Source organism: Nelumbo nucifera, chromosome 1 (genome assembly GCF_055504915.1).
Source record: "Nelumbo nucifera cultivar China Antique chromosome 1, China Antique-T2T, whole genome shotgun sequence".
Taxonomy (NCBI): domain Eukaryota; kingdom Viridiplantae; phylum Streptophyta; class Magnoliopsida; order Proteales; family Nelumbonaceae; genus Nelumbo; species Nelumbo nucifera.
The window spans coordinates 200,163,974-200,177,096 of NC_142649.1; the positions used below are offsets into that span (position 1 = coordinate 200,163,974).

At 39.8% G+C, this 13,123-nt stretch overlaps 2 non-coding genes across 2 annotated transcripts; both read left to right on the forward strand.

Annotated features, from left to right (window-relative positions):
• The first annotated feature begins 228 nt into the window (after window positions 1-228).
• Window positions 229-335, forward strand: LOC148804344 (small nucleolar RNA R71). Its single transcript, XR_016081738.1, has one exon. It is a non-coding gene; the product is annotated as a small nucleolar RNA R71 (small nucleolar RNA).
• A 12,153-nt stretch (window positions 336-12,488) lies between these two features.
• On the forward strand, window positions 12,489-12,595 carry LOC148804345 (small nucleolar RNA R71). The gene has a single exon (XR_016081720.1). It is a non-coding gene; the product is annotated as a small nucleolar RNA R71 (small nucleolar RNA).
• Window positions 12,596-13,123: the final 528 nt, after the last annotated feature.

Genomic DNA, 13,123 nt, shown 5'->3' on the forward strand with positions numbered 1-13,123 from the left:
TCAGAAATCTGATTTTCTAAATTTACATGGCTTACCTCATTAACCCATCTAATGCTATCGTCTGTCCTTGCACCAAACTGCTGTGAATTTTTGGCCATGTTGGAGATTAACTCCCTGGCTGCTTCGAGTGTCTTGTTCACTAGAGCTCCTCCACTGGCTACATCAACCATACTTCTATCCATGGGCTGAAGCCCTTCATAGAAGTATTGGATTAACAATTGTTCAGGAATTTGGTGGTGGGGACAACTAGCAACAAGTTGCTTAAACCTTTCCCAATATTCATATAATGTCTCACCACCAAACTGTCGAACCCCACATATTTCTTTTCTTATATTCGCAGCCCGAGATGCAGGAAAATATTTATCTAAAAATATCCTATTCATTTCATCCCATGTGCGTACTGAACCAGGAGGGAGAATATACAACCAATCCTTTGCTTTATCTCTTAAAGTAAATGGAAAGGCTATGAGTTTTACCTGGTCCTTGGTCATACCTTGGGGCTTCATGCTTGCACAGACGACATGGAATTCCTTTAGATGCTTATGAGGGTCCTCTCCTAGAAAACCATGAAACATAGGCAATAATTGTATCAAACCAGATTTCAATTCAAAGGCTACCTCAAGAGTGGGATACGTGATGCATAAGGGTTGTTGGTTCATAATCGGTGCAGCCAACTCCCTTAATGTCCTCTCTCTGTCAGCCATTCTTTCTCCTTCTTCGAAGATGGGAAAATCACAAGTGGGCAATTCGCAATCTGAATTCACCCTTTTTGGTGAACGATCCTTCCTTTGCTTCGCCTCCTTCCTTAAACGACGGGTGGTCCTCTCAATTTTGGGGTTGTACTGAAGTTCACCTCGTTGAGAAGCACGAGTCATAAACAAGAAGGTTAGCAAAAGTAGGTAGGCCATTCATGAAAACGACCAAGACCAAAATAGATGTGGATGAGGGTACCCTCTCCGTCGAGTTTGACGGGGAGACTATTAAATTTAATATTTTTGAAGCTATGAAGTACCCAAATGTAGACCATTTGATCTATTCGGTTGACACTATTGATCCAACTGTGCAGGAAATTTTTGGAAAGGACATGAATAAGGAGTTAGAGTCGAGTGCACAATTGGATACGAAGGCCCCTATTCCAGATTTGAACCCGCCCATGATGGATGGAAGGGGAGCACACTGGAAGCTGCAACCATGAGAGTTAAAATAGCAAAGGAGGACGTCGAGCATAACGATGTTAAACAATTGCGCTTGTGGGAGGCAATCAATTCTGTTTAGTTAATATTGTTATTTTGTTTGGTTTTGATTTTTGTGTTTAGCAGGAACCTCACAAGGCGAACAGGGAAGTACCCCCAAATCCTTCTACTCTATGCATAATTACAAACATTGGGGACAATGTATAACTTAAGTGTGGGGGGATTAGGGAAATATGATGGAAATTTGGAATACCTTACCTTCTTGAAATTTTTGCTCCCGGAAACTTATCCTTGAACGATTTTAACTTATCAGGAATCATGTGCTTAGGCTGAAAAGATAAGATAGGATGCAAGCATGACTAACTGAATCTTTCTTGGCTGCATATGGTACCTCATGATTTTAATCGATCAATAGGCAAGATGCATAAGGGTTTGATTGATTTTCTCATAATTATCTGTCAAACATGGTTTGATTATTCTAGAACTTGTTGTATTAGGCATATTGAGACCACGATCAATGAATTCATAGATCAGGCGGCGAAACCCTATGATTCTTGTGCAAAAAAAAAAAGAAAAAAAAGAAAAAAAAAATTGAAAAACAAATTGTGACTAATGTGAGATGGAGCATAAAATGCACTCACATCTAGAAACAAAAACAAGTGTGAGATGAGGCATAAAATGCATTCACATCTTGAAATGAAGGCAAGAGTGAGATGGATTATAAAATGCACTCACCCTAGAACCCCAACCCCATTCTCACCTTCAAATCTTAGGAATTCATACTAAGTGGTGGAGATGTGATACATAGCAAGCTTATTGGCAATAAGCACACCTTGTTTTGGCTTAAGAAACAAAGAAAGGTAAGTGAATCTATCTGTATTGGTTTGTTAAGTTAATGAGTACCCATTCAGCCAAGGATGCTTCAGCCGGGAAGGCTTGTCTCCTGGACTATCGATTTAACCTGTGACCATGGGGAATGGCGATTTGCAATCACTCTTGGATGAGAAGAAGGGGAGAAAGAGATATAAAGAGGAAAGGTTACCAAGTCTGGACTAAAGCATGCAATGAACCAGGCCTCATGTAGAGAAAAAGAAAGATTGAAAATTAGTAGTTGGTTTCTTTTGTGTTACTTGAGTTTTTGCCTTGCTCGAGGACGGGCAAAGTTTAAGTGTGGGGGGATTTGGTGAGACTGAAAAGAACCCTATTTTTGTCCCCTAATTTTCATCTTTTTACATTACTTTAGCATTTAAATGAACTCATTACTCTTGTATTTCGATTCAGGGCAATAAAAAAGGCAATTGGAAGAAAACAGTGCAAATCGGGTGATTTTGCACAGTTCGGCGACAGTCAGTAATCTGGGCCTAACTCTCAATTCCGGAATCCGAATTAGACAATTCAAGAAGCATTAGAAAGATGAAAGGAAGTCCCACAACTTTTATGTTTTGGGTATCGACAGATTCGGCACGAATCGAGTATGAAAATGAGCCCGAAGTCGGAGCAAGTTTGTAGTCTAGCCCATTTCACAACTTAAGCCCAATTCGCAGAAGTACCCTGAAGCAGCCCAAGTTTTAAAGCAGCCCAACTCGAATTCAAGAGTTAAGAGTCCGAATTTCGAATGTAATCTCCAAGGATAGAGTCTTATCAGATCTAAAGTCTTGAATGTAATCCTAAAGAGATAAGAAGATTGAGATTAGATCATTAGATAAGAGATAAGATAGGATTAGTTCAAAGAAGATCAAGACTCCCTAAAGGTAAGATGATCTCCTAGAAAGAGTTGGAAAACAGCCCTCTCCTTTGGCTATATAAAGAGGGGGGCAAACCAGCTCTAGCATCACTCACCCCAAGATCCAAGAGATCACCAAGCAAAATCAAGAAACTCAAGAGAGTAGTTCGGCCATGAAGAAGCAAAGTATGGAGGTTTCACAAATCTTGAGCAGCTAAGCTTCTTTTTATGGTTCAAGGGGGGGAGGTTCGATTGTGTCATTGTGAGGTTCTGTAGTTAATTGATTTTTTTGCTTTCTAATTCAAGTATTCATTGATTCTTGTGCATATTATTATTGGATGTTGATGTTAATTAGTTTGACAAACTGAATTAATGTTGATTTTCCTACTGCTATCCATGATTTCGGTGATCCATAATTGTCACAAATAATGGTATAAGTACCAATTATGTTGATATCTTTTTGGGTCAATTGTTCGTGACAGCCTTTGACCAATGTTTTAACATGGTTCAACCTAAAGGAATCGATGGAACAAGATTCAGTAATTGCAGTTATCTCAATTATTGTTATTTTGGTTTAATTGTTTTCACAAATCTTAATGCTATCATTGTTTAACATGGAACGTTATCGTACCCAGTTGAGTGGTGATAAGTGTTGATCGAATGCTGGGTTTGGTCAACTAAATTAGGAAAACACAAGGTTTATTATGGCTATCCTAATAAATCTATGGTTAAATGCTTGAATTGCAAGAATGCTGAAATTTACCTAGGATCGATGGCCACTCAATTCAACCCGAACTCATGGACCAGAATTCGGTAAGACTGATTTTCTCTTATTTGTTTAAGTGCTTTCTTATTCTTTTAATTTTAGTTATTAAATTTCCCCACTCAATTATAGTATCCATTTGGCTAAGAGATTACTGATTTGCACCTTGTGGGATTCGACCTAACACCACTTTTACTGCAAATATCTTATTGTGGGACTAGAACTAATTTTGAGGGCTTTGACAACCCGCCAATAAGGTTAACACCCACTTCATGCCAAGTGATGTGTGGCTCATTGTAACACTAGCAAGTGCACTAGCCGCTCAAGTAATAGAGTAGTGAGTAGAGTATCAATTCCCATAAGGAGTTATGTAGCAACTACTAGTAATAAATCAGTCCACTATTACCTGATCAGCCGAAATGTAAAACTAATGAAAATCTGAAATTTTAACTACAAAGCTATTTCTAACACATTGGACCAAACACCTTGTATGCAAAGGAGACAAGCTAAAGATGCATAGAAAAATAAATTCAGCAACTAGTTTTCTAGGCAATTCGAGTAGAATAGAATTCAACCTTGGTTTGGTGAAATCCCAAAGCAATGAACAGCCTCTCTCGAGCGCATGTTCAATCTATGCATGAGTGATGGTCCTTATACCTCTATCAAGGATCTAATCACCATGCATGCATTCATATCTAGCAATTCTAGGGCTTCATTTTAGCTGGATGATCATCAACTCAGTTGAATGAACACCAACTGAATTGTGCAAGTTATCTCTAACCTTGCACTCAATTCGGCTCTTGATTGGAAGATCTGAAATCTTAGAGTCTTTCTCAAGCACTGTAGGAAATCCAAGAAAGAGGAACAATTCGGCCAGACTGAATTAAAGCTACCTGAATTCTTTCTCAAGTAATTCAGGTATTACAAGTTCATGATCTGAAATCATAGATCTGATTTTATAGAATAGCAGTTCGGATCTCATTATTTTATAATCTGAATTTACAGATTGAGATTGGAAAATAGCAATTCAGACCTTGTAAATTCATGATATGAAATTTCAGATATGAGATTTCAGAATAGCAGTTCGGTCAACAATCCACAATTGATATTCCAACCAAGAAACTTCAAGATTGAATCTACTTTACTCGAATGAACTTAGAAAACAAATTACAAAATTGAATTTGCATAATACATGCTTTGATTACAGCAAGAAAGGAAAATTTGATGGAGAGATTACATAATTCTTAGCTGAATTCAATTACCAATTTGTGTAGAAATCAAGTGAGGACGAAACCTTGATCTCCAATTGCTTTCTCCCCCTTCGAATTCAGCTTCTTCTTCTCTTGAAGCTGCTTGTTCCTCCTCTTTTCTCCTCTCTTGCGCCTATCTCTCTCTCTTCTTATCTCTTAGAACAAGAGCTCAAGGAGAGTTTGAAATCAGATGTTGGACCCCTATTCCCCCTCTAGAGGCCTCCTTATATAGGCTTTCAAGGAAGCTCTTGCCTCTTCTTGAAGTCTCTAGAATTTGGTGTATTACATCCCTCATGAACCATCTAGAGTGCTCCCTCCTTCTCTTCAAGATACTTCTAGGAGTTGTCGCCCCTAGCTCCCTTTGGGCTGCTATTTGGGCTGCAACTTAGCTTGCTTTTGAGCACATGTAGGCTACACTCTAGGCTGTTATTTGGGCTGAAAATGGGCTGGGCCGAAATTTCCTTCTTGCTAGGCTTCTTCCCTTGGGTTTTCCAAAGAGTTAGCTTGCACTACTTGGGCCGAATGAAACTCCCTTGCTCTTAAGGCTGGGTTGGGCTGAATTTGATAAGTTTTGGGCTTTCTTTTCTTGCTTTTGCCTTATTTTTCTTGAGTTGCCTGCCCCTGAAATTTTTCTTGTAATCAAGCTAAAATAGGGCAAATCTAATTTAACCGGCATAAAATTTCATGCAAAAACCTCATAAAATATAGATAAATTGTAGGTTCATCAAATACCCCCACACTTAAGCTTTTGCTTGTCCTCAAGCAAAGACATCAGCCATAAACTGAACATTCCCCCCTTCTGTTCTCACTATTTACCTGGTGAACTTTTTAAGATAGAAATGCATTGAGTAGTCGGGGAACTGTTATAAGTGCTCAACTCTTATTCTTGTAAATTACCATTTAACATATGTATAAGATCCAAGGAAAGGAGAATACGAATTTCATCAAAGTCTAGCCTTCACTCCCAATCAATATATAATTCAACTCCTTAATTGTCAAAGTTAATAATCAAATTACACTAAGTTTCACATCTATAACTTTATCTTAATGAGAGTTCAACTTAGTATGCCCACTTGGACCTCAACTGTCACAACCATTACTTATTTCTAGGGGTGGGTGCATTTTATGCTCCATCTCACCCTTTTCTTTTTCTTGTGTGAGTGCATTTTATGCTCCATCTCACACACTTTTTTTTTTCGGTGTGAGTGCATTTTATGCTCCATCTCACACTGGTCACATGCTTGAGGTAAATAAAAAGACTCATGTTCTGAGTTGCTAGTTTTACTATTCAACTCAAAATAGCGAAGTCAATTTTGGTTGAAACTCATGTATCGGTAATTCAGATGTGCACTAGCTTTCTTGATCATTAGCAATGAAATCAAGTGCTTTCATACACATGAAGGTAGTTAGGGCTAGTCATGCTGAAAGACATATTCAGCTCCCCTTTTCTCATGCATATATCAAACTGGGTTATTCACAAGAATAAAAACTTAACAAGTACGTCAGTTTCCCTCAACTCATTGTATTCCTTCTTAAAAATCACCTAATAAATAGCAATGAACTTGGGGGGTTCCGGTTTACTTGGATATGTCATTGCCTGCAAATGTGTGTTGGGGTGAATGAGGTGCATGGCTTCAGCTCCCAAATTCTAGTTCTCAGGCTCACTCCCCCACACTTAAGATGAACATTGTCCTCAATGTTCATAGTGTTAGGGAATCACACTTGCTAGAGCAAACTGAAGAAAAGAAAAGGATGAACAGTGTCCTTAAAGAATTGGAATTTTGAGAAAAAGATCTTTATTTTACTAACTAATATTCTAAAAGGATAAATGACAAAAAGATGCCTGAACCTATTCATGATCAAGCAAAGAAGATTATTGGTTATCAAGATAAACAGTGGATGGAGGGGGTACAGTACTACCCATTAAATATGGTTTTAGGCGCTGACCATTTACTTTAAATGTGCCTTGAACCGGGTGGGTGATTTCTATAGCCCCATGGGAAAAACCTGTGAAATGGTAAAGGGTCCAGACCACCTGGATCTCGGCTTACCTGGAAACAAGCGGAGATGGGAATTATATAACAATACTTGTTGGCCTACATAAAAGTCCTATCTCAGCAAGTTCTTATCATGCCAATTTTTTGTTCTTTCTTTATAAACTTTGGCATTCTCATAGGCAGCAAGTCTGAATTCATCCAATTCATTCAATTGCAACCGCCTTTTAGCCCCTGTGGCCTGAATGTCAAAATTTAAGAATTTAAGAGCCCAATAGGCCTTGTGTTCTAATTCGACTGGTAAATGGCATGCTTTACCAAAGACCAATCTGTAGGGGGACATGCCAATGGGTGTCTTAAATGCAGTTCTGTATGCCTACAATGCATCATCTAATTTGATGGACCAATCTTTTCTGGCAGATGCTACGGTCTTTTCCAGAATTCTTTTGAGTTCCCTGTTAGCCAACTCCACTTGGCCACTAGTTTGAGGGTGATAAGGGGTAGCTAATTTATGTGTAATTCCATATTTCTGCATTAACCTCTCAAATTGGCTATTGCAGAAGTGAGTTCCCCTATCACTAATTATAGCTCGTGGAGTGCCAAATCGGGAGAATAGCTTCTTTAGGAAGTGTACCACCCTCCTTGAGTCATTTGTGGGTAAAGCCATGGCTTCTACCCATTTGGATACATAGTCAACTGCAACGAGGATGTACTTATTCCCAAAAGAATTCGAGAAAGGTCCCATGAAATCTATACCCCAAACATCAAAGATTTTATAGATCAAAATATTGGAAAGGGGCATTTCATTCCGTCGGGAAATGTTTCCCAATCTTTGGCATTTGTCACATGTGGACACGTACCTATGGGCATCTTTGAAAAGTGTGGGCCAATAAAAACCTGATTGCAAAACCTTGGTTGCAGTGCGACTAGCTCCAAAATGATCTCCTGCTTCTTTATCATGGCAAAATTGGAGTACCGACTCCATCTGATCTGCACACAATTTATACAAAAAAAGGTTCCTCCCACAGATAGTATTTTACATCAGAAAGGAATTTCTTTTTCTGTTGATATGAAAGGTTAGGAGGAAGGACTTGTGCAGCTAGATAATTAGCAAAATCAGCATACCAAGGATATGAGTATTCCTGTATTGAGTACAACTGTTCATCCAGAAATTCTTCTCGAATGTTTCTGGCTATCTCCTCTTTTGAGCTTACCTTGTCCAACCAAGAGAGATGGTCAGTAGCCAGGTTTGCAGCACCCTTCATGTCTCTAATCTCAATGTCAAACTCTTGCAACAAAAGGATCCACCTGATCAGTCTTGGTTTTGAGTTTTTCTTGGTAAGAAAGTAACTTAATGCCGAGTGATTTGTGTAGACAACAATCTTGGACAATATGAGATATGAACGAAACTTATCAAGTGCAAATATTACTGCTAGCAGCTCTTTTTCTGTAGTGGTGTAATTGAGTTGGGGTCCATTCAAGGTTCTGCTAGCATAGTAAATTGGCTAAAAATGTTTGTTCATTCTTTGTCCTAAAACAGCTCTTATAGCAGAATCACTTGCATCACACATTAATTCAAATGGGAGGGTCCAATCGGGTGCTACCATGATAGGTGCATGGATCAATTTGTCTTTCAAGATGTTGAAAGCATGAAGGCATTCAATTGAAAATTCAAATGTCACTTCTTTCTGAAGCAAGGTAGATAATGGCTTGGCAATTTTTGAGAAATCCTTAATAAACCTCCTATAGAATCCGACATGTCCTAAGAAACTTCCCAAAGAACGAATAGATGTTGGGGGTGGCAATTTTTCAATTGCCTCCACCTTGGCCTTGTCGACTTCTATACCTCTTTGAGAGATCTTGTGGCCAAGCACTATGCCTTCTTGCACTATAAAATGACATTTCTCCCAATTCAACACAAGATGTGTTTCTCCGCATCTAGTAAGCACCTGTTCCAGATTATTCAAACATGCATCAAACGAAGAACCGAAAACTAAAAAATCATCCATAAAGATCTCAATAAAATTTTCAACCATATCAGAAAATATAGACATCATACATCGCTGAAAGGTTGCTGGGGCATTGCATAACTCAAAGGGCATCCTTCGGTATGCAAAGGTACCATATGGGCAAGTAAAAGTGGTCTTTTCTTGGTCTTTTGGTGCAATTGGTATCTGGTTGTACCCTGAATATCCATCCAAGAAACAATAATACTCATGCCCAGCTAGCCTCTCTAACATTTAGTTCATAAATGGGAGAGGGAAATGGTCCTTCCGGGTGGCTTCATTTAATTTTCCATAGTCAATACACACACGCCATCCAGTGACGGTTCTAGTAGGGATGAGTTCATTTTTCTCATTTGGAACATTCAACGTTTCTAGTAGGTATCTCAAAGCTGCATGGTCAGAAAAAACAATCACTTTAGAGCCAAGCAAATATGACCTAAATTTGTCTAAAGCAAACACAATAGCTAATAGCTCTTTTTCAGTGGTTGTGTAATTGCTCTGTGCAGCATTCAACGTTTTGGAAGCATAGTGAATGACATGGCTCTTCCCATTTATTCACTACCCTAGAACAGCCCCTACTGCATAATTGCTTGCATCAGTCATGATCTCAAAGGGCAAGTTCCAATCGGGTGGTTGAATGATAGGTGCAATGGTTAATAAATTTTTAAGCTTGTTAAATGCTTCCTTGCACTCATCATCAAAATCGAAAGGCACATCTTTTTGCAGCAAACTGGACAATGGCAGGGAAATTTTTGAAAAATCTTTGATGAACCTGCGATAAAAGCCTGCATGTCCAAGAAAAGAACGAACCTCCCTAACATTTGTAGGGTAAGGTAAACTCACAATCAAATCAATTTTTGCCTTGTCGACTTCTATTCCTCTGGTTGAAACTACATGCCCCAACACAATACCCTCCTTCACCATAAAATGACATTTTTCATAGTTTAAGACAAGATTTGTTTCCACACACCTATTCAGAATTTTACTTAAACTATTCAAGCAGTCATCAAACGAATCACCATAAATAGTAAAATCATCCATGAACACTTCAATGCATTTTTCAATAAAATCAGAAAATATGCTCATCATGCATCTTTGAAAAGTTCCCGGAGCGTTACACAAACCAAAGGGCATTCGTCTGTAGGCGAAAGTGCCAAATGGACAAGTGAATGTCATTTTCTCTTGGTCTTCCTGCACAATAACAATCTGATAATACCCGGAGAATCCATCGAGAAAACAGAAGAAAGCCTTACCTGCCAGCCTCTCTAGCATCTGATCAATGAAGGGTAGGGGAAAATGGTCCTTTCGAGTGGCCAAGTTGAGTCTTCGAAAATCTGTTACCATTCGCCAGCCACCTTGTACCCTCATGGGAATTAGTTCATTATTTTTATTTTTTACTACAGTCATCCCAGTTTTCTTAGGCACAACATGAATAGGACTTACCCATTTGCTGTCTGAAATTGGATAAATTATCCCTTCATCTAACAGTTTAAACACCTCTTTCATTACTACCTCTTTCATTACCAGGTTGAGTTTCCTTTGTGGTTCTCTAACCGGTTTGGCATCATCTTCCAAAAGGATCCTATGCATGCAAATCGAGGGGCTGACCCCTTTTATGTTGGCTAGGGTTCAGCCAATCGCCTCCTTATAGTCCTTTAGGACTTTGAGGAGCCTCTCCTCTTGCTCCTCAGTCAACCCTTTTGCAATGATCACAGGCAGTGTCTCTTTTTCACCCAAGTAGGCATATTTTAGGTGATCAGGTAGGGTCTTTAGTTCCAGCTTCGGGGCCTGTAAAACAGAGGGCAGCAGCCTTGTGTGAGAAACTTTCAATTGAACATCAGAAGTACTTACCTCCTGTTCAGGTTCCAAAGTATCATAAGATGCATCAATCTCCTCCTCCCTGTTCGATTGTGCCTTATATTCTAGCTCATCGTCCATGTCCTCCTCTCCAAAGACTTCCTACACAATCGAATCGATAGTATCAATAGAGCAGATTGAATGACACTCACTAGGATATTTCATTGCATCAAAAATATTAAATTTTACAATCTCTCCGTCAAACTCGACGGAGAGGGTACCCTCGTCCACATCTATTTTGGTCTTGGCCATTTTCATGAATGGCCAACCTAATAGAAGTGGGGCGGAACTCGTGGTTATGTCTTCTTCCATCTTCAGGATGTAAAAATCAGTTGGAAAGATCAAATCGTTAACCTGCACTAATACATCCTCAACAATCCCTTCTGGGTATGCATTAGAACGATCAGCCAATTGAATAACAACTCTAGTCTCTTTTAAAGGACCTAGTCTCAATGCACAATAAATCGAGTATGGCATGACATTAATAGATGCACCTAAGTCCAGCGTGGCACGCTCAATTTGTTTATTGCCAATCACACAGGGTAGGGTAAACATACCTGGATCAGCACGCTTTTCTGGTAGGGTCCTCTTGATCACGGCTGAAATGTTCTCTCCCACTCTTACCTTTTCATCAAATCGCAGCCTCCTCTTGTTAGTGCATAACTCCTTCAAAAATTTTGCATATTTAGGGATTTGTTTTATTGCATCTAGCAAGGGAATGCTGATCTCCACCTTCCTGAAGGTTTCTAACACTTCTTGTTCATATTCCTCTTTCTTTGAACTTGCCAACCTGCAAGGAAAAGGTGGTACAACATTAGTAACCTTAGGGAGAGGGGGGTCCGATTTTACCTCAATGGGGCTGTTGTTTGACCCTTGTCCTTCCTCTTCCTTGGCTGCCTTCGATGGTGAACTTGGTTGGGACTGCAACTCTCTTCCACTCCTCAACACCACCGCACTTGAATTCTCTTTCGAATTAACTTCCGTTTGTGAGGGTAGTTTCGCAGAGTTCTGCGCCTCCAACTTGCTGATGGAAGTGGCAAGTTGGCTAATTTGGTTCCCCAAATTCTGAATGCTGGTTCTCGTTTCCTATTGAAATTGCTGAGTATTAGTAGCGAGAGCCTTAACTATATCATCTAAGGACATACCTGAATTTGGGGGTTGGCCTTGCGCTGTGATGGGTGTTGAAAACTGGGGCTATCGACTGAAATACTGAGGCTGATATTTCTGCTGTCCTCCTTCGTTCCCATAGCTTAGATTTGGATGATCTCTCTACCCCGGATTGTAATGATTGGAATAAGGATCATACTTTCATTGGGGCTGGCCCGGGAATCCTCTCACGGCATTGATTTGCTGCATCGGGCCATCTTGTAGTGATGGACACATGTTCGTATGATGTCCAGGGATCAAACAGATACCACACACCCTGGCAGTTTGTAACTGTCCTGCTGCGAGCTGCTTAACCAAAGCAGTTAAATCAGAAATCTAGTTTTCTAAATTTACATGGCTTACCTCATTAACCCGTCTAATGCTACCGTCTGTCCTTGCACCAAACTGCTATGAATTTTTGGCCATGTTGGAGATTAACTCCCTGGCTGCTTCGAGTGTCTTGTTCACTAGAGCTCCTCCACTGGCTACATCAACCATACTTCTATCCATGGGCTGAAGCCCTTCATAGAAGTATTGGATTATCAATTGTTCAGGAATTTGGTGGTGGGGACAACTAGCAACAAGTTGCTTAAACCTTTCCCAATATTCATATAATGTCTCACCACCAAACTGTTGAACCCCACATATTTCTTTTCTTATATTCGCAGCCCGAGACGCAGGAAAATATTTATCTAAAAATATCCTATTCATTTCATCCCATGTGCGTACTGAACCGGGAGGGAGAATATACAACCAATCCTTTGCTTTATCTCTTAAAGTAAATGGAAAGGCTATGAGTTTTACCTGGTCCTCGGTCATACCGTGGGGTTTCATGCTTGAACAGACGACATGAAATTCCTTTAGATGTTTGTGAGGGTCCTCACCTGGGAAACCATGAAGCAGAGGCAATAATTGAATCAAACCAGATTTGAGTTCAAAGGCTACCTCAAGAGTGGGGTACGTGATGCATAAGGGTTGTTGGTACATAATCGGTGCAGCCAACTCCCTCAATGTTCTCTCTCTGTCAACCATTTTTTCTCCTTCTTCGAAGATGGGAGAATCACAAGTGGGCAATTTGCAATCTGAGTTCACCCTTTTTGGTGAACGATCCTTCCTTTGCTTCGCCTTCTTCCTTAAACGATGGGTGGTCCTCTCAATTTCGGGATTGTACTGAAGTTCACCTTGTTGAGA